The sequence below is a fragment of the Felis catus genome, chromosome F2 (genome assembly GCF_018350175.1).
Source record: "Felis catus isolate Fca126 chromosome F2, F.catus_Fca126_mat1.0, whole genome shotgun sequence".
NCBI lineage: Eukaryota > Metazoa > Chordata > Mammalia > Carnivora > Felidae > Felis > Felis catus.
This window is the reverse complement of record NC_058385.1, coordinates 12,348,810-12,376,424: the sequence shown is the minus strand read 5'-3', so window position 1 is coordinate 12,376,424 and position 27,615 is coordinate 12,348,810. Positions and strand designations below refer to the sequence as shown.

Below are 27,615 nucleotides of genomic sequence, written 5' to 3'. Positions count from 1 at the left end.
TTCAGCCAGGTCACGATCTCGCGGTCCGTGAGTTCGAGCCCCGCGTCGGGCTCTGGGCTGACAGCTCAGAGCCTGGAGCCTGCTTCCGATTCTGTGTCTCCCTCTCTCTCTGCCCCTCCCCCGTTCATGCTCTGTCTCTCTCTGTCCCAAAAATAAATAAACGTTGAAAAAAAAAAATTTAAAAAAAAAAGAAATAAGCCTGTATAAGAATGAGCAGATTTAAGGGTTATAATTGGTTCTCATAAGCTCAATTCAGGAGACCTGGGGGAAGTGATCTTCATCTTCCAACATGTACTAAGGCACAGCCTGAGAGAGAGAGAGAGAGAGAGAGAGAGAGAGAGAGAGAGAGAGAGACAGGGAGGGTTAGTTGAGTTGATCAGTGGAAACAGGGCCAACTAGAGTAGATACTGATGAATCAAGGAAATGTGTGAGAGAAAAGACAAAGCATAGAAAACGCCAGAGGTTAGCTAAATTGAATTTGGGGACAATGAGATCAGGGCTCTCCTGTTGACCGAAAGCCTTACCTCCTGGGTTCATTGGAGCAGGATTTGCAAAAACAAACTGCAGAAAAGCCTTTTCTTTGGCCAGAATTCTTAGTAGGCAGTCATGTGGGGGTAATGCCTCCCTTGTCTGCTCCCACTCCCTCCTCGCGTTCAGCCCCTCTGACTTCTGCCTGAACGGAGAGCTCGGTGAAGTCAGTGGGGTCGGGGAGAGGGAGCCTCACTCGTAGTGGCTCCTCTGTTCTGACAAAGGCCCTGGTGTCTTACCTTTCCCTGCATGGAAGGAGGCAGGAAGGGAGCGGGGAGTGATTGATGCCAGGCACTGTGCTAGGTGATTTCTCCTTCAACAGCTAACTTAACTCTTAAAATGCCCCCATGAGATGGGAATTATCAACCCCACTTTCACAGAATAAGGAGCCGAGGAGAATAATCTACACGATATTAAGCCTCAGGAAGGTTGAGGACGTTGCAGTAACTTCATAGCTACTCTGCGGTGCACTGGAGATTTGTTTCCACATCGGCCCCACTGTGGGAGCTGACTCCTCAGTGGTTTTGAACCCTATTGCACAAGGTCCAATGTCCTGAATTATGACAGTCAGGTACTCGGTGATAAACGACATCCAGGTCTCGCAGGACGAAGGAGAGGGAAGGAGAGACCTTGATTCTGTCTGCCTCAGCTCACTAGCACATTCTGGTGTGGAGCCTTCCATTTTCAGGTGATTCACAAGAAAACAAGGTCAAGTCTACTTCTTTTGCTATAGACTCTTTTCTTTTTGTAGTTTTTTGAGATGTTCTTGTAGACCGAGAGTTTAACATGTTTAATTCCAGCCTAGAAGCCAATGAAATAAAAATAGCAAAGCAAAACTGACTGGCAAATAAAGGAAATTAATTTAATAACAGATTTTGTTCGGTCTCTTGGGGCCTGCCCCGACGGGTATTCCCAAATACTTTTGGAGTGAGTGCATGGCCACTGGCAGAGTAAAAAGCCTCTCGATTACGGCTGCAGCAGGCAGAAACTATTATATGTATACGCAGCACTGGCACACAGCTAAACTACACTTCCCAGCCTCCCTTGCAAGGAGGTCCAGCATCAGTCCTGCTCTGGTCAGTGGAAAATGAGCAGAATTGATATGCACCAACCCCACGTCATAAAACCATGTGCAATTTTCCATGTGCTTTTCTCTTCCCAGCTGGCTGGCATGTGTCAACTCTGGGGACCACCTTGGGAGCCACAAGATGATAGGAGCCCAGGCACTTGAATCACACCGAGGAGGAGAGCTGTCCAGCCAGAAGTATCAGCCTTGGACCGTTACAGATCAAGATAGAACCTTTGAGTATGTAAAGCTGCTATGATGTGGGGATCTTCCTGTGAGAGCAGCCAGCACTCTCTTAGCCAATTTTCCAGAGCCTTGGTTCTGCTCACCTTCCCAGAGAGCGTGATGTGAACCCCAAAGCACCAGACCCAGGAGAATGAAAAGGAGGCTTCCAGAGAGGCAGGCCTACCTACTTCTGAGCCTTCAGGACTTTTCTTTCCTGCAATTTGTGTTCCACCTCCAGGAAGTGTGGAGGGACCTTGGAAACCATTTTCTTTATATGACTTAGAGAGCAGAATTCAGTTGTGGCACCAAGAACATCCCTCACTGAAGGGTAAACTCATAAAGTGAAACATTTGTTTTGAGACTGATTGTGGGAAGAGACCAAAGTAATTAGCCAAAAAGAGTGAACTATAGGATTTTTATGTAGTTTTGTTGCTGTAAATAAGAAGAAGGCAAAACAACCATTGCCTGCCAGAAATCCTCAAAAGCTTGATTTTGTGAATACAGAAGAGGTATGTGTGCCCGGAATCAATTGTTTGGGTGCAATATGACTTTTTTTTTTTTTGAGGTGGGAGGGGAGGAGGGCGAGCAGAGAGGGAGAGAGAGAATCTCAAGCAGGCCCCATGCTCAGGTTGGAGCCCAGCACAGGGCCAATCCCACACCACGACCCTGGGATCATGACCTGAGCCCAAGTCAAGACTCAGATGCTCCACGACTGAGCCATCCAGGCGCCCCAACAATGTGACGGTTTAAAGTGCTTGACAGTGTTTAAAACACTTTTTGCTTTGAACACATTTAAATTCACCCTTCCCTCAAATGGGTTTAGTCCGGTAAACACTACCTGTAATTATCTGAGCAACAAGTCGGTTTCATTTCGGCTCCTGTCAAATACTACACATTTCCAACGTGTGGCATTACACTTAGGAGGTTTATGAATTGGTATCCTTCGTAATCCATGACGGGGGTGAGGTATGTGATTGGAAGGAGGTCTCAACCATAGTTAGGTGATGACAGGGTTGGTGTGAAAGGTATGTCTTCTCCAAGAATGGAGGAAATCCCTGAAAGAGAAGCAAGCGATGAGGTGCCAACTCGGGACGAAAGGATTTATACCCTTCGGTGCAGAGCCACTGCAGGGCTCTCAACGCTTGACCGGTTTGCATCGCGTAGGCAACCGGGGATTGTCACTGAAGCATAATTTCTCTTTGTCAGGATGCAGAAAGTGCAGATCAGGGCTCTCCCCAGGTAGACTCATGCACCTGCCGAAGGACAGGAAAGCAATGAGACGATCTGAGTACCCTGCCTGCAGACAGACCCAGAAGACGTGTGAAAACAAATAGCTTCCCTCTCAGTACGCTGGGAAGACACCCGAAGGTGGCACACTGGACCTTCAGAGCCAAAAGCCAGCATAAGAGGACCTGTGCTCTTTAAGAGCACATAAGAGGACCTCTGCTCCAGGTGTCTTTAAGACGCTGCCATTTGTGTGCAGCTGGCCCTTTAAAAAGAGCTCGAGGCCAGAGAAACCTCATCCAGCAGAATTATTCAGTTTGTTTTAGCAACTGCTTCCCGAGCCCCGTCTCCCATTACTTCATCTGCATTCCCCAGATGCTGACCCTGTCCCCTCTAAGCCCACAGCATTCCCCCCACCCCCGCCCCGCGGAGGCTTTCATAATCTCCTAGGGGACACTCCCAGTACGGAGCCCTGGCAGCCCCACAGGATGCCACCTCTCAGGTCACGGGTGGAACCTGACGCCCTTCCCCAGCTTCTCTCGCTGCAACCCTACCTGCCCCAGATTTCAGGCCTGCGTCAGAGGCTGCTACCGGAGGAGGTAGGGAGGTGACCCTGTTTGGTCCTGCCCAGGCTGAACTCCTCCCGGCGATTTCAGACAGCTGTCCAGGTGTTGCTTAGTAAGGTTGCATTTAGAGGACTGTCCAGCAAGGACTGCCAGGGTCTCCGAGCAGTGGCTCCGAGCCCTGTCTCGTCAGTCTTTGCTGGACGGATGAGTCAGCAACGTGTCCCTCTTCGCACTCTCCCCCACCAGTGAGTAGCGCACTTCGGGGACGTCTTCCCGGGTTAGTTAGAGCACTTTTGGAGGCAAGAGACAGAGGGCGGGTTCAAACCAGCTTAAAATAGTTTATTGGCTAAGAAGTGAAATGGAATCCAAAGGAGTAGCCGGACTTGGGCAGAGCTACGTCCAGAAGTGGTTCAAACGCTATTGTTGGGGACCTCTCTCTCTCTCCACCTTACAAAGAGTGAATCCACCGGGGCGCCTGGGTGGCTCAGTCGGGTAAGTGTCCGACTTCGGCTCAGGTCATGAGCTCCAGGTCTGTGAGTTCGAGCCCTGCGTGGGGTTCTGTGCTGACGGCTCCGAGCCTGGAGCCGGCTTCGGATTCTGTGTCTCCCTCTCTCTCTGCCCCTCCCTCTCTCTCTCTCTCTCAAAATAATAAGTAAACATTAAAAAATAGTTTTTTAAATAAAAAATAAAAACAAAGAGTGAATCCACTCCACAAGCAGGATGTCTGTGAGCGGTCGACACTTAGCAACACAGGGGAGGGGGCCAACGTATCCTGACAGCTCGGGGAGAAAATGTCTGCAAAGAAGCCCCACTGGCCCCCTCCAGGTCACGTGCTCATCTCTGAACCAATCACTGTGATTAGCCAGGCCCGGGCCCACAAGCCCACCCCTGCGGCTAAGGTAGGGGCCAGGGGCTGCCATCAAAGCACACTGAAGGGTTTTCTCTGCAGAAAACGGGGCTCAACACTAGCCTCCACTCTGCCACGACTAGTCATTTTCACACCTTGCCTTGGTTGCCATGGATAACCGCTCCTTCCCCCTTGACACGCTGTGTCTGATGTCCAGCACACCCCAAGCTCCTTGTTTTCCCTTTCACTGGGCCTTTTCTCCGCAGCCTTTTCCTGGCTTTCCTCATCTCCCCGGTCTCCTCGTGCTGCAGCCCTGAAACTCAGGACTGATCTCTTTGCCTCTGCTGCCTTCCGTGTGCACTCCAGTGGTGACCTCATTCAAGCCTGCGGCCTTATATGGCGTCTATTCACCGTGGGCACCAGATTTGTATCCGACTGCTGTCCTCTCCCGAGCCCCAGACTCCGTTTGGAGTCCTCCCCCACGAGGGTGACCAACACGCATCTCCAAGAAACACTTCCAGCACTGAGCTCTTGGTCGACACCCCCAAACTGCTCTGTGACCCCTTGTCCTTGCCCTTAACGATGAATCGCTCCATTCGTACATGATCACAGTTGCCCCCGGATGGGTGCCTGTCCTTGCCTCGTGGCTCCTGCAGTGTTCACGCAGCTCAGCGGTCAGAGCAAGCCTGTGAACGTAACCAATGACTTCCTCCAGGTAAGACCCTGAAGTGACTCTCAGCTCACCCAAAGTAAAACTCTTAAGAGTAGCCTGCAAAGCCCTACCTCCCCACATACCCCTCCCCGTTGCCTTCCTGACAGTTGACGACCTTCCCCCCACTTCATCGGTTCCAGCCTCATCAACTTCCTTGCCATTCTTCTCATTCACCAAACACAATTACACCTCAGGGCCTTTGCACTTATCGTTCCCTCTATCTGGAGTCCTCTTTCCCCATATGCCTCTACGGCTCCCTTCTTCATGTCCATCAGATTTTTAATTAAATATCTCTTCTCCATGAACCCTTCACTGACCACCCCGATCTAGCACCGCAAACCCCTTCCTGACTGGCACTCCTTGTCTTTCCTCACTGCCTTGTTTTGTCTCCGTTGTAGTGATTATATTCTAACACACTTATTTTTTTTTAATATATTTTAACTTATTTAGTTGGTTCCATTTTTTCGCTTATTTATTTTAGTCCTTGTCTGTCTCCCCAGCACTAGACTCTGCTGGGGGAGGTGATTTTGTCTGTGTGCCCGGGGCTATGTCCCCACCACCTAGTGCTGGTATGATAAGCCGTCAACAGTTTGATGAGTGAGTGAAACAGAGTGACTTTCTCAGTCCTTCAGTCTGGCCCCCACCGGGGCCACCCTCTGGTCTCACCCTCTGGGTCTCCTTTGCCAACAGTCTGTACGTGGAGACCAGGAGGCAGCACAGACTCACTGCCCGGGGGGAGGCAAGATGCCAGCATGCGGCCAAGAAGGGTGAGGCCAGAGCCCAGGGGGCAGGTGGGAGGGTTGGAGAGCAGGGAAGATGTGGGTGGGCTGTGACGTTCCACTCGTGGGACGGGGCCCAGTGGACGGCTAGACAGGGCCGGGCGGCGGAGGCTGCGGTAGCCGGTGGGAAGCTGCGAGGCCTCAGTCCTTTGTTCGGCCGGTACACGGACGATGCCAGGTCCGGGCAGGGCAGACGAGGGGGGAGAAACCATGAGACGCACTGAGGTCAAAGTGGATAAGAGCCAGAACACCGTGTCCAGCAAACCCGGCCATGGGGGCAGGCGATCTGTCATCCTTTCCAGTCAGGGCTGATGGGAGCTCTTGGAAGATGCCAGGCTCTCCCTGCAGGGCCGCGCCTTCTCTCACCTTAAAGGCTTAGCTCCTCATTTCTCTCCTGTGACAGGCTGCACCTCTTCAGGCAGAAGCCCCGGTCTGGAGACCCCATAAGGGTCGCCTCCACCGGCCTGGCCCACACCGGCGACAATGCACCACGCTCCCTCCCCCAGCTGTAGGCAGGCCACCAGCTTCCCGACTCCCCAGCACCCAAAGCAATTTTTTTTTTTTAGCATGATGGAATTTAAAGGCACCTTAGAGACCTTCCAAGTCCAGTATCCTCATTTTATCAGTGGGAAACCTGAGGCCCAGGAGGCCCAGGGGGATCGAGTCAGCTGGCAAGGGCAGCGCCCAGGGAGGATGGCCGGCCGAGGGCTCCCTTGCCAGCAGTCTCCATCCCCGAGGATGGGCTGAGCCCAGGCCAGGCCTGGTTGCTTTACCTGGGAACTAGAAGCTCGCTAATGCTCCAGGAATTTGCCGCGTGGTGAGTGCAGGAGTGCGGCTGACCGCAGAGGAGGGTGTTTATACCACCCTCGTGCTCTTCCCTCCCTTCCCCATTGCGTGATGGGATCGGGTGAGGTCACTCCTCTGCCTGATGAAAATCTCGGCCCTCGCCAAGCTGCCGTGCTCTCTGAGCTCATTATCTGACTGGCTCATACTTTCCCAGGGGTTGCAAGGAGGAGGAAAGGTAATTAAGTGTTTTGCTTAAATGGCCTTTTCAGTTGACAGAAATAGCTGCCCAGGGATGCGGCGGACGCTCCTTCCCGATTCTCTCCCTGCAACTGGCGGGCGGCAGGCCGAGCACAGGCACCCAGGGCCAGGGAGGGAACCAAGGACAGTGCAAAGGCCAGACGGCCCAAGGCCGCTGCTTCCCCCACGTAATCGCTAAAGTGGATCGTCTGCAGGCGGATAATGGAGAAGAGTAAAATAGGCCCAGGTCGGCCTTCTCCCCTCGTGCAGGGAAAGCCTCCGATTCCTGTGCACATGTGACCTGGGGTGCCATGTGTGATCAGGCCAACAAGAAGCAGGGTTCTCTCTGGCCTCCCATGGCCCTCTGTTGGACCAGCATACTGTGTCCAAGTCTATTCGGTGACGTTCAATGTCCCTTTACAGCACGGAGCACTCACCACTGCTGAGAGAATGTGTTCCCTGGGGAGAAATGATCCTGCCGTATGGAGCTCTTGTAGGTGGGGGACGCAGGCAAAGTTCAAGGGTGCATCTCCCCGAGACTCCTTGAATAAAGACGTCAGTCAGCTGTGTCCTCAGACAAACGGGCAAAATCACGTTTCCACATAAAGAAGAATTTGGCTGCAAAGAGGGTCGTTAGGAAAACACACAAGGAAAGAAAGAAAGGGCGGGTGGAAGCAGAAAAAAATAAAATAAAAACAAGAATGTAACTTTCTGATGTCGGAAACCACTGATAGGGTTGCAAGGAGCTGTTTCACTCAGACCACAAGGAGTTAAGTCTTAGCAAGCAGCACCTACTGATAAGTCCGGGGCACATTCAGCATTATTGCGTTAAAGAGAATAGCAGTCTTATTACAACAGAGAGTTCCATATACATTAATGCCCACACAGTGTCACCTGGCTGTGAATTCAGCAGGATTTTGTTCACAGAATAATACAGTTTTACCATTGTTCCAGCTTAGAAATACACATTCATTAATAGACACAGTATCTCTGGCACGCCTATGCGACGCGAAGTCCCAAAAAAGGCTCATTATGGAATATGGCCCCACAGCTAGTAATGGCAGTCATTATGACAATGTGCATTAATATCAAAGGATCTGTGATTCTTTTTACATTTTCTCCCCCTGGTATCATCGGTGGTTCTCTAAATTGTGCATCTCTCTTGGCGTGATCAGGTGTCCTCGTAGCCTCGATCCGTATGCGAAATTTCACTGCAAGTTGTTAAAAATTGAAGACGTGCCTAATTGAATGTTGGTTGGCTACCATTTTGTTTCAAATTGACCCTCAAATTGAGTCGAGGTGACTCTACTATCATTTAGTGGTATTTAGCCCAAATCAAATCAATCAGGTGCTTCAGAATTTATACGGAAGACAGAATCTTTCCTTTCTGTATATTGGGCTGACGTGGTTTGGGGTGGCCACCAAAACTGGGGAAAGGAGAGAAATTGACACATACAAGAAAGCTCAGTGGGAGAAAAAAAATGACTGCCAAATTTGTGTTTATTACTATAGAAATTCCTAATCTCACCCACATCCAGTTTTCCCTTCCTCTTGTAGGTGGGCGATGTGATAAGCCCTAGCACATGAAACAACAATAGAAATTGATGGTTGTTTCCGGGCCCGGGTTATAGGAGAGTATATGACACCCATACCCTTTCTGTTCCTCTTCTGCAATATTCTTGTAAAAATTCAGCGAGCCGTATATTTCAGAGTGCTTTTCTATGCATGCATTGTGCGTTGATTAAAAAAACCATAAAAATGAGAGGTGATCCTGAGTAAATTTTGCCCTCCATGGTACCCTTCACTTCTAAAAATTCTGCTTTCTGGTGGCTCCATCCACCAACATTCTTATTTTTGTTGATGGGATAATGAGCAGAATGTCTTCTCCCCAGGCCCAAGGGCCAATGGAGGGAGAAGATCAGAGCCTCATCAGAGTTTCAGGTGTTTGGGATTTATTGAGGAAGTGCCTTACAGAAAAAACTGGTGAGGGAGGGGGTGAAGGATGGCTGGGGTTGGGGTAGAGTTGAGCAAGGCTGTTATCTCAGGACAGTCTGTCCTTGACCTAATCTGTGGTAGGGGGTGAAGGGAGCTCCAGAGCATAAACAGAACTGCAGAATTATTGCTTCCCACATGATGCAAAAGATCTTGCCTTTCATACCCCCTTTTTCAGTTAACCATTGCCTGTGGGCTCCCCCATCCTGGGAGTCAGTGAAAATTTTCTTGGCAAGGCTGTCCCCATCAGTGGAGGGAAATGTTTTAGAGAAAGAGACAACTGATACCCATGAGCCACTGACCTACAGCAGTGGGGCATTCGGCCCAGGACAGTGGATCTGAGCATGGCAGCACAGAACCTACTACAGTCCACCCCTTTCAGTATTCACTTCCACTTGCTTCTCACAGCAGTGCACTCCATCCAGGCATGGATTTTCAGGATTTGTGTCACAATTCCTAAGGAAACTTACAAGAGGATTGTTAGTGGAATGAGTTACAGCCCCCATGGCTGCAGCTGGTCCCAGGGCCATACTTAATCACCACCGTTGCCCTTCTCTAGCACCCATTGTAGATTCCCCTCACATTTGGGTAGCACTTCTGTGGTTCTAGCTGATTTTCATGCAGGATCTAAGTTCTTCTGAACATGTCTTAATTGGGCCATGTTTCCTCTACTTGCCCAATTGCGATTTAAACTGAGCCTGAAAGCACCAAGAGTCACCACAAGGGGATCATCAAAATGACAAACACGTGGTGCCCACTTCTCTGCATGTACCAGCAGTCCCTCGTGACGGTCAGAATCAGTTGTTCCTCCTCGTGTGGTGCATTTTTCCTTGCCCAGTTGTCTATTGTCATAAGGAGACCGTGTGACCAGAGAGGCAGCTATAGCTTTACCAGGACCCTTACTGTGTTTCTTGGTGTTAGCAGCCACCTCTAAAAAGTCAGGGTATCTAAAATTGTGTAGATAGGATTCTAGCTCAGATCAAGTCAGTGATGATGATGGAAATGATGATGAACAAAGCCTGTCTATTTCCTGGTGCCATGCTTTTACCTCTTACGGATATAGCATGTAAAATAGCATTAGTCTAAAAAGTCTCCTGGATCTTGAAATAGTGCCTTAACTCACACAGGGTGTCACCTCCAAGCTGGTGACTCAGCAGCTTTATTGAAAGCCTCTTCCACTGTTCTATCAGGTTGGCAACTTCTGAATGGTGTGGTATGGGGTAGAATCAGTGATCCCATGGTCATGTGCCCCTGCCTCACCTCCTTTGCCATAAAGTGAGTCTTTGATCTAAAGAGATGCTGTGACAATCCCATGTCAGTGAATCAGACTCTGCTTGAGCCCTTGCAGAGTGTATTGGCCAGGATCTTGTGGGCAGAAAAGACAAATACATATCCAGAGTATGTGTCAGTCTTAGTGAGCATGAATCTCTGCTTTATCTAGGATGAGAGGGGACTTATATAATAGCCTTACCACAATGCCTTTCTGGTCTGCTGAAGGAACTCATATTTGACTTTCAATAGCAGCAGTAGCTAGATCCGCGTCGGTGAGAGCAAATCCATGCTGTTGGGCTCATGTATAGTCTCCATCTCTGCCTTCAGAATTGTTCCATTCATGAACCCATTGCAAGGGCAGAGGCTGACATCAACTTCCAACTCATCCTATTTGTTTGTTTGTGTGGCACTTCTGCTACAGTAGGTCTTGGTGTGTGGTCATGTACAATACATGGAGATCTGGGCCACCGACTTATTTGTGTCCTATGACCTGCTCAAGCTGAGCCCAGGATGTACCACTTCCATTCTCTAATGGTTTGCTGCTGGGCCTGTTTGACCTTATATCTTGGTTGGGCTGATAGAACCCAGGTCATGTTAGGTAGTTTGGCATGTGCTCAATTGATATCTACTCCATATTGAGATGTTCTTTCTCTACCAGTACCCAATAACAAATCAAGAGATATTTTTCAAATGATGTATGATACTCTGCTACAGGCAGTAGGGCTTGCTCCAGAACCCTAGAAGTCTGTGCTGGAATTTTCCTTTGGGGGCTTGGAAAAGCCTCCAATCAGCAGCCCTTTCTAACCAGATACCTGTATGACCATGAAGTCTGCTGGATCATATATTCCAAACAGCAGGACTGCTTTTACTCTAAGGACTTTTCTTGTTCTGGGTACAATGCAAAACTAGCAACCTTCCATGTCACTTAATTAGTTAGAGAAATATTCTCAAGTATATAATATACTGCTCTCAAAACCCAAATGGTCGGGGTGCCTGGGTGGCTCAGTAGGTTGAGTGTCTGACTCTTGGTTTCAGCTCAGGTCATGCTCTCACAGTTCATGGGATCAAGCCCTGCATCGGGCTCTGTGCTGACAGTGCAAAGCCTGATTGGGATTCTCTCTCTCTCTCTCTCTCTCTCTCCCTCTGCTCCACTTCCACTCTCTCTCTCTCCCTCTCTCAAAATAAATAAGTAAATAAATAAGCTTTAAAAAATTAAAAAAAAAAAAGGTTTAACAATGGTCTTCCTTCTTTCTTAGTAGCAGTGGGTTCAAGGCACCCACTTTTCCCTTACTTTGTCCTTATTAAGAACAAGTTACCTGTTTCTTACTTTGGAGAGCCTACCCTGGCACACCCCAACCCACTGGACACCTACCATCTTCAATAGGTGGGTGCGATGGGTCCCTGAATCTCTGTAGGGTTTAGCTCTTACCCTCTGGAGAATTTATCTTTCCAAGGTATTCAAAGTACTTGTCATAGTGGATCAATATTCTTCAGAATGTCCAGCCGATCCGGATCTTTCAGACTATATTATGACAGAGTGCAAGAGAATCAATATATCCTTCAGACTAGATCATGATTGTATACTGTTGTCCCTCCCATTTGAAGGCTAACTGCTACCCTTCCTCTTTCCTTATAGAAAAGAATGCACCATGAGATGGACCAGAGCTATCAGTCCCATAAAGGCAGGAATCAACACTAACTCAGACCTGTAACCAACAGCCTGTGATCAAGCTGGGTATGACCTATTCCTGACAGTAAATTGCTTTAGGTTCCTTTAAGAAAGTACTGAGAAATCACTACTTTATATATTTGCCTCTGTGTTGCAGAATCCATTCTTAAGAGACTTGATCTTCAATCACTGGGCGTCTCAGAACTGGCTCCAGCTTGGAACTTGGGCAACTGATCATGAGTTTCAACTGGGACCTCAGGTTTCTGTTCTCTTCTTCGTCCTCATTCTCTTATGATGTCATTATTTATCAACTACTGGATAACTTATGATGGGTGCTAGATGTTGGAGATGTAGGGGTAAAAAAGATACAGCCCACAGCCTTCTGGAACTTTTCCCTTCCAACTTCTTTTGATTACTTTCTCTTAACCACATAGGCTAAAAGAACCCAATATGTAGATAGAGAATGTTGTGGATTCTTAACAGCTAACATATTTGAAAGTCAAAATGACAATAGTTAGAAAGGTTAATATTGAGTAATTACTAAAGTACTTTCCCTATATTATTTGACTTAATTCTCAAAATCTTATAAGAGAGATTTCCTTATTTTGTGGGTGGGGAACCTGATACTTACAGAAGTATCCAAGGCTCAACCTGTCTCCCTAAAGCTGTTTATGATCAAATGAAAACAAAAAAGGAGATTCCAGCTAGTTGTAATTTGGATCAGAGGAAGGCAAATGCCCCAAAACTCTTAATTCACCTATCCAAACAAGTTTTTTTCCTCTTATGATTCAAGCCAACCTGGCAATGGCAAGAGGTTCAAAACTCAAGAGAGTGTCACCTAATTCAACCATTTTTCCCAGGGAAACACGTACCACGTACTGAGCCCTGAAGAAAAAGAAAAAAGAAAAACCCCCACCATACTGTACTGAGGGAGCTCAAAGCCTGTTGAGATAAACTTGTACATACTGAACAAGTAATGGACCACAGAAGGCCCAAGCATCTTGTTGCACACTGTTTTAACCCCGTTGGGAATCATGACAACACTTCAGTAGGTTTTGACTGGCATTTTAAAAATTAAATAGAACATGATTAAAGAGAATTAGTATTAAGGAGAAAATACCAGGTTGCATCTCTTAAAGGAAGAATACATATTGTTTTTGTGGAGTTTTATTACTTTGTAATATTTTTTAACATTTATTATTGAGAGACAGAGAGAGTCAGAGCATGAGCAGGGGAGGGGCAGAGGGAGAGAATCCCAAGCAGGCTCCACACTGTCAGCGCAGAGCCTGATAACGGGGCTGGAACCCACCAACTGTGAGGTCATGACCTGAGCTGAAATCAAAAGTCAGTCGCTTAATCGACCGAGCCACCCAAGCGCCCCTACAACTGCCATTTTTTATTCCCACTGGCCACCATTCTGATTGACTATACAAAAGTCCAGAACTTCTTCCTTAGCAATCCATTCTGCAGCAAAGTCTCCTGGCTTGAGAATTATTCCCGTAGGGGTCAAAAATGTATAAAATGAAAAAGAGGAAGTGTCCAGGCTTTCAAAGCATTTTTTATCCAGAAAGTGCTCTATATGAGTCGTCCTTCATATTGAGACAGCACTCCTCTTCCCAAACAGTTCCGGGACCCTCACCCTACTTACCATTGCCTCCTGTTTGGGAAGCACCAGCAAGGATCCTTGTTATGGATTCCTCAAGGCCCCAAGTCCTGAGATGAGGCTGGGTTAAGTACAGCCTGGAGAAGAAGGATACTCATGCTTCTCACCACCCCCAAGAAGCTGCAATTCCAGTCACAAAGCATGTCCAGAGCAGGTGGATTTATGCTCGGCTCATAAACTAAAACTCTGAACTGCTGGAATGTTAGGAACTCAGGTCACACTGAGCAACTAGAAACACGGTCAGAACCGATCTGAAGAAGGGGCGTTGGAAAAACAGTTCCAGAGTTTGGCCCAGAACTTGTTTGTGCTGTGTCCTCACCCAGAAGTTTCTCTTCCCGCCCCCCAGTCCACACCAGCCTGGCCTCTCATTCTCAGGCCTCAGTGAAATGTCACCTTGTCAGAAAGCCCTTCTCTGACCACCCTGCCTGAGTCAGGTCGCCCAATCGATGCTTTCTCAGTGCATCCTCCTCTTCCCCTTCACAGCACTGATCGCAGTGAATAATTATATGCTGATCGGTATGTTCGGTTGTTTAATATCTCCCTCCCCAGGTGACTGGAAACTCTGTGACAGCCTGTGGGTTCACCCTGGACACCTGGCACTCAGAAGATAGTGGATTTTTATTGAAGGAGTCAATGAGTTCCGTTTATGAAATTGTAATTTTGTTCCCTGTTACTGGCCATTAAGCAATTGGTTTGCTTTTGAATTACTATTACCAAAGTATCAAATGTATATCTACATCTACATCTATATCTATATACTCCTGTTTATAGCAGCATTATTTGCAATAGCCAAAAGGTGGAAGTGACCCACCAGTGTCGACCCACCAGTGAACACCACTGACAGATGAATGGATAAAATTACGGTTATACAAACAATGGAATGTCATCAACCTGAAAGGGAAAGACCATGTGACATGTCCTTGGATAACCTTGAGCACATTTGGATGGGCCAAATAGGACAAATATCGTCCTATTCCACCTGATACGAGGCACTTATATTTATAGAGACAGCGAGGGGGAGTGAAGAATGGGGATTCGGTGTTTCAGTTTCAGTTTGGGAAGACGAGAAAGTTCTGGAGACGGATGATGGTGATGGTTGCACCGTAACGTGAATGTGTTTAATGCCACTGAACATCACACTTAAAAATGGTTGAGATGGTTAAATTTTGCGTTATGTGTATTTTACCATAGTTTTAAAAACTAAAATTAAAAAATACATCAAAAAGTGTTAAGTGTTTATTACTCGTGGATGCTTTGGGTATTGTGGAAAAACAGTGTATTCTGTGTAAATGTTAATGTGTAAGTACTGAGAATGTTGGTCACACACTGAATGAAAGTTTCGTATTCTGGCTGATTTGGGTGGAGGTTTCCTCTCTTCCCTTGTCCGATCGGGGAGGCTCTCCGTAGAGCCCCATGTGTGACGCACTACATACTGACCACAGACCACACACGACACATGGCAGTATTTAGAAATACACGCTGACTGGATGGCTGGTGGAACGGCAGGATGCACACGGGTACGGACAGGTGGGTAAAGAGAAGGGAGTCCGTGATAAAAGACATTGCTCGAAAGCGTGCTAAGGAAGCTAACATTCACGTCCTAGATTCTGGTAGGATTATTTCCTGAAACCGCTTCGATCCCGTTTTCTAGTGAGAGGATTTAACAACGACTATTTTCAAATAATCAAGTTTGGGGGAAATCTTAAATAAGAAAGGTCGAATTTTCTCTTGTATTTATTTCTGAAAGAGGAATCACACATGATTATCGTTGTCGCATTTGACAGAAAAACTAACTGGGGCAGGGAGAACCCAGTTCCGTGCTTAAGAGCGCGTGGTGAGGAAGTAAGGGAGCAGGGGCACAAGTGGGATTCCACGTTGTTAGCCAGTGAGTTCTACAGCTCTCTGGAAGGGAAGGGAAGTACAGGGGAGGGGAGGGGAGGGGAGAGGGAAGGGAAGGACTTTCTAATTCATCTTCCTAGAATTGAAAAGCCAAGTCATATTCAACTGTTTGGTCTACTTGAATGCTCATGTTTGAATACAGACAACAACTCGGAGAGAGGCTTCTGCGTCTTCTTCCAGGCCAAGCCCGAGTCTTGCCAAATGAAGTCTCCTCTGGTTTCCCGAGCCGCTGCCCCTCTGCAGCTGAGAGCCCGGCCAGAGGTGCCACGACACACGCTGCCTCACTCACTCTTCCTGTAACAGGGGATCACTTCCCTTAACACTCCACGGTTTCCAGAAGGCTGCATTGTTCCCGAGTCCCATTTTGGAGTTCCAAGAGACCTCATTTCCTCTGGTTGTTCTTTGGCCTTCCCCAGTAGGTGGGAACCAAACTCTTCCGTTCTCCTCTGCTCTGTTCACCGTCTCCTAAAGAGCCTTAGAAATGGTACTTAAGGTCCTGAGACACCAATGTCCTCAATACAAGCTTTACCACTAACGGGAGCGCCAGCTGCGTGTGGGTGTGTTGTGTGCTGTGCGTGTGGGTGTGTTGTGTGCTGTGCGGGACGGGGCAGGGGTGGAGGTGGCCATGAGGAGGGAAGTCCCGAGAGGGAGGAGCGGTACAAAAAAAAAAGTCCCTGGTGACTGTGTCTAGACAATGTCACCTTCCCCTTAAAAGAATTCATGGGGGGGGCGGGCGCCTGGGTGGCTCAGCTCAGTCAATCAAGCATCCGACTTCAGTTCAGGTCATGACCTCACGGTTTGTGGCTTTGAGCCCTGCATCAGGTTTTCTGCCGTCAGCACAGAGCCCGCTTGGGATCCTCTGTCTCCCTCTGTCTCTCTCCGCCCCTCCCCTGCTTGTGCACACGCGTGAGCGTGCTCTCTCTCTCAAACATAAATAAACATAAAAAAAAAAAAAACCATTCATCAGGTACACCCGCGAGTGCCATTGAACTGAAATCTGTTCCAAGAAATAAGTTGCCTTATTGGTATCCAGTGAAACCAGTTTATACGTAAGGGTAACATTTAAAAAAACAAAAAACAAAAAACAAACAGGGGCGCCTGGGTGGCTCAGTCGGTTAAGCGTCCGACTTCAGCTCAGGTCACCATCTCGTGGTCCGTGAGTTCGAGCCCCGCGTCGGGCTCTGGGCTGATGGCTCGGAGCCTGGAGCCTGCTTCCGATTCTGTGTCTCCCTCTCTCTCTGCCCCTCCCCCGTTCATGCTCTGTCTCTCTGTCTCAAACATAAATAAATAAATAAATAAATAATTTTTTAAAAACACAATAATTTTAAAAGAAGAAAAAAGAATCTGAGGGGGGCACTTTACTCTCTTTGAGATGTAATTTGTCACCATGGCTGGGGCGTCTGCTTCGTCTTGATGCTTCCACCAAGTCCAAGGAAGGTTTCCCGTGCCTAAGAGAGATGGTACCGTGTCACTCCGGGCACATACCTGTGGCCCTGTGCTCATAGAGTACCCTAACCAGACCTTCCTTTTTCCCTTTTCTGAACTCTGGCCGTCCCCTGACAACACGGACCGGCTCTTGGTGACGGGGAGACAGGTCGGGCATCGGGGGACCTGCCACAAGGAGGCCGGAGCCACTGTACCAATTTGTCTTCAGGATCAGCCTCAAAGCACGGGCAAGCTCTCTGCGAGGCGGAGGTATCTTCGAATTACTCTTACAACTTTTAAAAAGAGTACAACAAAAAAACCTAGAACTTCAGACTGGCAACAGCCAACAATAGAAGGAAATGACGAAGGCACTGTGACTTTTGAGCTCTAGGGAACGGGACAGCTTTCGCCACAGAGGAATTTCAGACTCTCCCCCTCCTCCACGCCACAATCTTATCGAGGTCAAGGTAGAAAACCGAAAGCTGCAGTTTTCCCTTCAAAAGAAAACACCGAAGACCAAGAAGTCCAGGGGCTTTATTTTTGCTGGGTGCAATTTGCATCTCTCCTTTCAACCTTCAAAATAAGCAAATGTCAAGATATTATTCGCAAAGTCAGACAACGGTAAACGAACTTAAGATACATGTTCAAATGATATGCTCAATGCTTTCCTTCAACTTCTAGACTCCCTTTCCGACGAAGTATCTCTGAACCTAAAGCACTAGGGTCCAATGATTTGTCTGCAAAAGTGGACTATATCTACCGGCCAAAACATCTGGAAACTCAGGGAAAGTTGTGTATGTATCATATCTTTATGCAGTGTATCTTGAGTTTGGGGACCTCCTGGATTTTTCTCTCTTTTTTCTCAAGTCCTCTGCTTCTTTTAACCAGCCACCAGATGGGTTTTCCCTCAGGAACCAACTCAGGAATACAACTGGAACAACTGCCAGGCAAATAAAGTCGCACTCAAAGTTATACCTGACGCTGGCCGCCGCGTGATGTGCAAGCTCCCTAAACGTCCTAAGAGAGAGCAACTGTTCGACAACTGACAAAACTTCTTAACCAATGATTCTTGGTGTCGCAAATGTTGAAAGGTCATCCCCGGTTTCTCAGGCTCCAAGTAAAGGATTGCTGGTTTTTGAGGCCTGGAGCTGGGGACCGGGGCTCCAAACTCTCCCCTTGAACTTGGGAATGATAGAGAAGACCTTGCAGAGCTGACCCAGCCCGAGGAGCAGTGAAGGGACTGCTTCTCCATCTCAGGGACCCCACGTCTCTCAGACAGAGATTATTTGCAGGGGGGTGTTGTTCACTCCTGAGCTTCAACTCAGGTCATTTGTTCCATTATCCTGGTTCATGTGTCAAGGTCGGCCCAGCCCTGATGCATAGCAGAAAATACAGCTCTCTTTCAGCAGCCTGAGGGAGCTCCTCGCTTGAGCATTAAGCAGGGCCACAGAACCCACTGGAGGCAGAAGAGACACCACAGCTGAGTGGTCTCACCTGAGCTGCTCTCTCTCTCTCGCTTTTTATCTTCACCCCCACCTGAGGTTTTCAACCAGAAACTCTTAGAATGTTCCAGATGTTGGCTGGACTGAGGACAGCTCCCCTAGGAGTTCCACAAGTGCCTGGAGGCAGGGGGAGTGAGGAAGGATGGACCCACACTCACCCCTCTCGGGTTCCCAGAAGAAATCCCTCTCGGGTTTCCCTCCTCACCCAGTAAAGAGATCTGTAAGACAGGATCCCCGTTCTGGAAAGCCCTCTCTGCTCTTGGTTCTCTCCCAGGCTCCTCCCCCAGCCATCCACTCGTCCTCCCCTCTCTGAAGTGTGCCTCAGGAAGCTCTCACTTGGTCAAACCCAAGTTCCCATATAAAGGAGAGAAGACAGGAGCTCATTCTGTTGCTCAGAGACACACAGCAACGGTACGACCCACGCGTGGTGCTGGATGATTCTTCTGATACACGCCCCACTGTGGGCGTGGATACTTCCCCACTCTCCACACCGGGCTCGGCCCTGTGACTTGCTCTGGGCCATGGAGTGTTAGCCCACACAGAGCAAGCAAAGATTCTGTGACTGCCTTGCTCTCTTGCACTCCCGCCATTGGCATGAGAAGGACAAGCCAGGGCTGGCCCAGAAGGAGGCTGAAGGACACCAGAGCCAGAACCATTTCCAGCGGGAGCTCAGGCCCTCACACTCGTAAGAACTAGTAAAGGACTGTTGTTTTAAGTTCTTGAGTTTGGGGGAACTTTGTGGGCTAGCAGTTTGAGACAATAACTAACGGGTACATCCTTTTGGGTTTTCCCGTCTGGGCCTGCAAACTTCTTGCACCACAGTTTTCCTTAAGAATAGAAGAGGCTTGGGGCGCCTGGGTGGCGCAGTCGGTTAAGCGTCCGGCTTCAGCCAAGTCACGATCTCACGGTCCGTGAGTTCGAGCCCCGCGTCAGGCTCTGGGCTGATGGCTCAGAGCCTGGAGCCTGTTTCGGATTCTGTGTCTCCCTCTCTCTCTGCCCCTCCCCCGTTCATGCTCTGTCTCTCTCTGTCCCAAAAAATAAATAAACGTTGAAAAAAGATTTAAAAAAAAAAGAATAGAAGAGGCTTTAGAGACATTTAAACGAGAAATAAATAGCTTTTCACTCATTCTCAGCCCTTCCTCTGTGGCCTCGCCTTCCCATGTCACATGACGGACTCGTAAACGGCGGAGGGGCTTACGCACAAAAAGGAGCAACCCTCTGGCTGCCTTCACTCATGTCCCGCTCTTCTTTAGAGGCGGGAGGCCTGCCATCTGTCCCTCAATCCCTCAAGACCTAATTGGTGATTGACGTCTCCTGTCGATAGCCATCAGCCCTTCGGCCAGCACCATTTTACTGCTGGACTGCATCACACGAATTACCCACACGGGGTAACAGGAAGTCGCTTCAGAAGGAGATCCTGACCCCACGGAGGGGCTATGGAAGACAAGGTCTCGAGACCCTAGAGGAGCCACAGCCCGTCACCACGCTGGTTCCATCCTCTTCGGGTTTACCCTTCGCCTGGGAAAATCGCCCGTTAGGCGCTTAATGATGAAGCCCACGAGGCAGAAGTGCTGTAACACAGGACTCAGCACCCCCACCTGTTTTGCCACCCTGGACGTCCTCCCGGCCCCCAGGGTACAAGCTGTCCTCTTGGGAAGGAAGCAGGTCTTCCTGATAGCATCATCGCGTTGTCATCCTCGACGCCACACGCACGTCCTGGGCTTGGGCTCTGCTTTCTGGGCCAGCTATTTCTGGCTGAGTTGCACAACCGGCTCTCATACCTCGCTCTCTCCCCGACACACAGTATCTCTGAACCTGTGTCAAGATCAGGTGTCTTTGTCTGAAAACCAAAACCTCCCACTGCTCCTTGCCTCCATATTTTATCTTATTTTGTCTCCTTGGCTTCTTCCACCCAAGCCCAGGAGACGCTCCGCCTTCGATCTTCTCTATCACGAAATCTTAACTTTGCATCTTCCCCCCCACCGTCCGCCTTCGTTTAGAACACGTGCCAATGAGTGTTTTCTTGCTTCACCTGCATTCCGCTCCTCCTGAAAGCCCACCTGTTTCTACAAAGGATTTCAGCGGGAAAAGCCACGAATCACCTTGTCCCCATTTTGTACTGGATTATTTGTGTCACTCACGCTGTTAGATTTCACGTTCCTCAGTGGCCAGGCACCGTGCAATCGCTTCGGTTTGTTTCCTCTGCTGTGTGGTTCTATGTCCATTTACTACTCCAAACAGAACATAATGAGAGCGCAACCGTGTAAAACCCCAAGGAATAAAATGGTGATTTTCTTAAACGGTACAGAGAAGAATTGGGACATCGTGGATTGTTTGGGTGGCTTTCACCCTCGAAAGTGCCACAGAAGCTGCCCCTTTAGCACTTTGCTCTGGACGAGTCCTAGTGTGGAGCTGGATGGAGCTGGAGGGGGGGGGTTGGGGGTTGGGAAGGCAGGGAACCCAGGAGGAGGGTGGCCTCTGGGTGGGGAAGGGTCCATCCCTGGAAAGATGGTACCAGAAGTCCATGCTAACAGCCCAGGAAATGCATACTAAGTGTGGTGTGGGCTCCCGGTGGCCAGGCTTCCCACCAGGACAGTATGTCAAGGGGGGCAAGGCCAGTGTGCATCATCTGTCTCCCTTCCCGTGACCCTTCTGCCCCTACTCCCACCCCTCACCTCCCGAGCTATTTGTCTTCAGCCTGAGGGCTGGCTGCCCAAGCACACTGCCCGGTTTCTCCATGCAATTCTGTTCTTGCGGAATCTTTCCTTCCTTCATCTCGTTGACATCCATGTCTACCAGCTACAAGAGCTACAATTTACTGAGTCGCTCAGAACATCATAGACTTGGAGCTCACATACCCTGGAACTTACATAGATGATCGCATTTAATCCTTGAAGCAGCCTTGCAACGAAATAGGGGTTATTATCATCTTGATCTTTTTTTTTTTAATTTTTTTTTTCAACGTTTATTTATTTTTGGGACAGAGAGAGACAGAGCATGAACGGGGGAGGGGCAGAGAGAGAGGGAGACACAGAATCGGAAACAGGCTCCAGGCTCCGAGCCATCAGCCCAGAGCCTGACGCGGGGCTCGAACTCACAGACCGCGAGATCGTGACCTGGCTGAAGTCGGACGCCTAACCGACTGCGCCACCCAGGCGCCCCTATCATCTTGATCTTACAAACTAGGAAACGAAAGCCCTGAGAGTTCCTGATTTGCCCAGACTCACGAACCTAGCTGACATTTGGGGCCAGGTAGCCTGACTCTCAAACCTTTGCCTTTGGCTTGCTCTGCACCCTTCCTTCCTGGTGGCGAACTCAGCAAAGTATTTAGACAGTGTAGCTCAGCAATATGAGGACTTTCGGGTAGGGAGGGAGCTATCTTTTTAGGGAGGGGCCTTCTCAGCACCTCGGAAAGCCTGGTGCCTGGCACATAAGCATGTGCTCAATAAATATATCTGTTGGCTGAACAAACGGACACCTTGTCAGCAGCCACCTTCTCCGCTGCTGGGCGGGATCCTGTCCCAAAGTGGCTTTGTCAAGATATCCTAAAAGCCCCAGAGGGAGAGCAGAATTGTGCCCGGCACTCCGTGCGTAGAGGGAGAAACGTGAAATGTGTTAGGTACACTACGCATGCAAAGACATAGTCACCTTTATTGCTCAATTATCAAACGTAGCTTCTCTGGAGCTCCTCAGCTCCACTGATGTTGAAAAGTTTTGTCTTGCTAATTTCATGATAATTTAGTCAATTTTGGATTATTTTTTTAAGTCCCTCTTGGGCACTCAGTCAGTTCAGACACTGCTTGCCATGCCTTTCATCTCCTTCGCCCCCAAGGGTGATCTAAGTTCCGTGGACAGGAACATTTCTTCTATAAGACTGAAATTATTTCTGAGGAAAATGTTTGCAAACCGTGGTCCTGTTAGGAGGAAGCGCTCCGGTCTGGATGGAGACATACGTGTGGATCTCCGGTGGTTGGCACGGGGCTTTCTTGTTGGGCGTGCACAGTGGTCTGCCACCGAATGGGCAGCCCAGAAGTGGATTCAGAGGCTGGGCTGTGCCGGGGCCTTCACTGAAGATTCCAGTGCTTTCTGGGATTCCTGCAAATGACTTCAGATGCAAATACCTTCCAACCGAGGGGATGGTATAATCACACTGACGAAAGTATGAGCTAACACACCCCTGACCTTCATCTGTGCACCCTATAGTTAAGGGAAAAAATAGGGACCAACATTTTCGTGACCTAAGACCATCAAGATTTATCTCTCACCCGGATGGATAACTGTCCAGACCAAGAGCTCCCTCCTGCCACACCCCTTTCATCTCCAAGTTCTTCCCTCCCCTGGCAGATGGGGGCAAGAGTGCTCAAGGCATCTCTGGTTCTCAGAGTCTCACCTCAGCCCAGAAGTGACACGTTTCACTTCCACCTGCAGCCCAGTGGCCGCCCTCTCTGCCCCGCCTCCCTCTGGCTGTCCTTCACAGTTGACCCAGTTTCTCTGTGTGGCTGCAGGGGCCTCGCAGGAAACCAGACACTCCCAGGGAGGCCACACCCTCACCGGGGCCAGGTGGGACCCCAGGGCTGCCTGGGAGCCTGAGGTTAACAGTCAAACGTCGGTGACAAACAAATCCGGGTTAAAGTCTCAACCCACGTCTAATATGCTAGGTAACCTTGAGGAAATTACTTGACTTGTGACTCAAAGGGCCGTATCAAGACACACATAAAGCAGTCAGCACAACATTTGGCATACGGTACGTGCTTGATAAACATTAGCTATTATGTTCAGTGTAGTCTCCTAGTCAGACTGCATGGGCCACAGCAAGGTCCCCAGGCCCTGTGGCATTTGCTTCTGGCCACTGGAACCATCTGTACGGGAACCCATTAGTTGGGGGAGGAGAGTGAATCTTTACCCTCCTCTGAGGTGACATTACCAAAGGAGGAGTTGAAGTAGAAACAGATACAAGAAAGGTCATGGCGGGGGAGCACCTAGGGATAACAGAGGAGGGAGGCAAGCAGACAGAAGATGGGCAAGGAAAGAGAGTGGGTGGGGGCTGGCCAGGAGTCCGAGTGAGAAGCAGGATCAAAAGAGAAGACACAAGAGCCATATGGGGCATACCCTAGGCCTCTCCCAGTCCAGCACCTGTCCACTTCTCAATGGATATACATAAGGGTGCTGGAGATCATCCAGTCCAAACTGGGTTGGGATATGGTTCACCAAAGTATTTATCTCAAAAATGCACTCATGTTATTCACCACTTGTTGTTGGAGGTTGAACTCTGTCCCCCTCCCCACCCCCACCAAAAAAAAAAAAAAAGATATGTTAATATCCTATCCCCTGGTGCCCATGAAAGTGATCTTATTTAAAAATAAGGTCTTTCCACAGAAGTGTAGGCGGTGTGCAAGTCTTTTGTTAATACCACAAGGGTCTCTGGCCCAATGAGTGGAGTGTGTTAGTAATTCTTGCTATAATTTAAACAAACAAAAAAATAGGGTCTTTGCAGATATAGGTTAAGATAAAGTCAGCCAGGAGTAGAGACATGAGCAGAATCTTTCTCTGAGTCCCCAAGAAGGAACCAACCCTACTGATGACTTGACTTTGGACTTCTAGCCTCCCGAATTGTGAAAGAATGCATTTCCATTGTTGTGAACCACCCAGTTTGTAGTATTTTGTTACAGCAGCCCTAAAAATCTGATACAACAGTCACACATTTAACAACTACTGTTAAGAATCTATTATCCTTTCGGGGGCGCTTGGGTGGCTCAGTCCGTTGGGTGCCGACTTCAGCTCAGGTCATGATCTCAGAGTTGGTGGGTTTGAGCCCTGCGTCGGGCTCTGTGCTGACAGCTTGGAGCCTGGAGCCTGCTTTGGACTCTCTCTCTCTCTCTCTCTCTCTCTCTCAAAAATAAACATTCAAAAAATAAAAAATAAAAAAAGAATCTATTATCCTTCGGGTATTAGGAAATTAACAGATGTGAGTTCTTGCCCTCATAAAGTTTATAATCTGGTAGGGAAAGTAGACATTAACCAAATAGTTCATTATGAAAGTCCAAGGTGCCTCCTCTCCCTTTGCCTCCATCGTGAGGGCAGAAATGGGGTCTTAGTCACCTTTTAGCCTTAGACCCTAGCATAGTGCTTGAAATATTAAAACTTAATTAAAGGTAGACCATATGAAGCTCAGTCTCTCTGCAGTGTCGTATTCAAAGCCACACTGCCTCCAAAAGTCTTAAACAAAATGATGGAAGCTTTAGGCAAGAACCCTGAAGTGGGAGGAGTGGGGGGGGTGCTTGTACCATAAAGCACACAGCAAAATTTCCAAAGTCCTCCTTAGGATTTCTTTCTTCAGAGCAGCAACTCCAAATTCCTTCCGCTCTCCCCACCTCCTGGTCTTTGGTCACACGAAGAAATTTGACTTCTCTTGGCTTCTCAAAAAGGGTTCTGCTTAGACACTGGGAGAAGAGAGAAGCTATTTGATATTTCGACTTCATTTCTTCTTGTTCTCATGGGTTTGTGAATTATCGAATGCATGAGCAAACAGCCAGCTCCGAGGTCTCAGGTCTTCGCTTTTTGCAAAGCGGGAAAGAGTCTGAATTATTTAAGAGGGCCTAGAAAGCCCAGAACTCCGTGCAAGAGTCCTTCTCCTAGGGCAGGAAATGAACCCATCCATAACGTATTTCCAGCCGTGCAGTGTCTTACTGAATGGTAAACACCCTTGCATTTTCCTCCCAGCTCCCTGCTTGGTGAAGTTGCCCTGGTGGAGGCCGGAAGGAGGAATCCTGGCCTGGGGATTTACAGGTGTGTCCAGTTGGACACACCTCCCCTTCTCTCTTAGAGTAGACCCACGAAAACTGGAGGGATTCTACTAGATCCCCCTGAAAGCCAGAACAAGCTCCAGAATGCAATACACTTAGACCACAAGCAGGATCAGGAAGATTAACCAAAGAATAGAACCTCCTTTGGGGGATCTTCTAAAGTTCTTTGTTAACCAGCACCTGGTGATTTGTTCTAGTTCATCAGCATTGCTCTGATAACAGTTTGCTCAGGAGACTCAGGGAGCAGCCAGCACCCATAGAAGAACAATGACCCGGGGGCACCTGGGTGGCTCAGTCAGTTCAGCATCTGACTTTGGCTTGGGTCATGATCTCACGGTTCGTGGGTTCGAGCCCCACATCAGGCTCTCAGAGCCTGGAGCCTGCTTCAGATTCTGTGTCTCCCTCTCTCTCTGCCCCACCCCTGCTCATGCTCTCTCTGTGTCACTCAAAAATGAATAAACGTTAAAAAAGGAAAGAAGGAAAGAAGGAAGGAAGAGTGAGCAATCACCCGGACACCACTCTCAACATGACCCACCCAGCAGAGGCAAAATGACCAGTGGAGAAATCTCCAACCCAGCCATCAGGGAAACTCACACTGAAAGACTGTGGAACTTCTAGAATCGGGCTTCACATGACCTGAAGCCTCAGCAGTGACCAAGGATTTGCTACCCGCAGTACCCGAATGCCTGAAATGCTAAATGTCTTGTTGTTATCAATTTATCAAGTATTCACTATAATTAGCCCACTTGTAGTGAATTCATTTGGTATGAATTTGGATGTCATATATACAGTACTTTCATAAGAATTACCATATCAATTAATTAATTAATATATCATAATTACTCATCTTCATTAATCTCGTATAATTAATTAATCTATCTTTAAAGTGAAATGTTAACAATCAATTCATATCACTTAAGATCCTTAAGCCACTGGCAGAGCCTTTATTATGATTATTTACAAACCCTGCAAGGTATTTTCACATACATGTATTCACAGATTTCTCCCTGTCCCCTATCTATACATCACTGCCGCCTTGCCAAATAGATTTGTCTAATCAATACCTCAGTGTCCTTATCTTTAAAGATGTCACCTTGTGTTTGCAGCTGTTAGCCCATCGATACGCGAAAAGATTTCTGAGCTGCTTCTGTAGCAGTGAAATGTATCAAACATTCATTTACACCACATTCATCTCAAGGACCGTCCAGATAGGAAAGACATCAGGATCTTTTCTATTAAACCGTGAAAATACTCTCTTGATTGCTTAACACACCTTATCACCGAGTGGTCGATTCACCCATAAGCAAAATCGTATTTTAAAATGCGAACGTTAGAGTCAGATTACTTTGAAGAGAATGATATTTTAAGTCCTAGGACTTTGTATGAGCCTATTTAGTATATCACCTCAAATATCTTGAAGATGAGTGAAAAATGGAAAACAATGCGGATATTTGTCATATTCTTACCAGGCAATGGATATTGTAAATATACGTAGCCCATCAGTTCTCTGGTGTAATTGGGAAAGGGGAAAGATGAAACACACCAATGCTGGAGAAAGATATTCAGGAACGAAACCCAAACTGGTAAATCACTGGAGTGTTGACACTTCTTGAACTTGACCTTAAAAGATCTTAACAGCAAAAGAGAGTTATTTTTAAACAGGTCAAACTATAAACTTAATTTATGTGGGGTCTTGAGATACAGACCCGAAGCAAAGGTGACATACATATATAATTATGAGTTAGACAACTCATTCTGTTCATTTTATTAATACCACTTCAATTTTTGACATTTGATTAGCCTTCTTTGTATTTAATTCCCAAATCCCAAGAGCAAATGCCTAATATCTACTGAATTCTTTTTTATTCCAGTGTGTGCGTGTGTGTGTGTGTGTGTGTGTGTGTGTGTGTGTGTGTGTTTGCATATGTGTGTAGAACACAACCTAACCCAGGGTAGTGAATAGTTTATGGTAAAGTAGAGGATCCAAATTAATGTGTATTCTTGTTGGCTTTTATCAGGAAGACAGTGTGAGTCTCCTTGAGATATTGTTACTCTCACTCATGGGTGTGACAGTATGATATATATATCTGTCATGTTCATTTCCTTCATTCGTTCTTTGCCCTATTGGAACAGGCATGAGATGATGGCAATCTGATGAAAAGGCAACATGGTTCGTTTATTGCTTAAGGTTTATTTAAGGATGTCACCATGACCTATATCCATTAGTAACCTCGCAGGTTCTTAAAGGGACACTAGTAAAAATACCTGATTTTTAAAAATTCTACTAAGCTTTAGTAAAAGCCCGTGCAAAAGGCGTTTCTTTGCTCCACTTCTCCGCTGCCTTTCCGTCCTTTTTGAGATGCATTTGGAGGGCTTTCTTAATGATTATTTATTCGTGGAGAGAGAGAGAAAAAGAGTGC

At 47.9% G+C, this 27,615-nt stretch overlaps 2 long non-coding RNA genes across 2 annotated transcripts; one reads left to right on the top strand and one right to left on the bottom strand.

The window, feature by feature from the left end:
* The first annotated feature begins 174 nt into the window (after window positions 1-174).
* LOC109496000 lies at window positions 175-15,014 on the top strand. The gene is made up of 5 exons (XR_006592626.1): window positions 175-1,216; window positions 1,691-2,328; window positions 11,871-11,969; window positions 12,061-12,162; window positions 14,116-15,014. It is a non-coding gene; the product is annotated as an uncharacterized LOC109496000 (long non-coding RNA).
* Window positions 2,216-3,881, bottom strand: LOC123383172. The gene is made up of 2 exons (XR_006592627.1): window positions 3,598-3,881; window positions 2,216-3,072 (listed from the first exon to the last, which is right to left on the bottom strand). It is a non-coding gene; the product is annotated as an uncharacterized LOC123383172 (long non-coding RNA).
* Window positions 15,015-27,615: the final 12,601 nt, after the last annotated feature.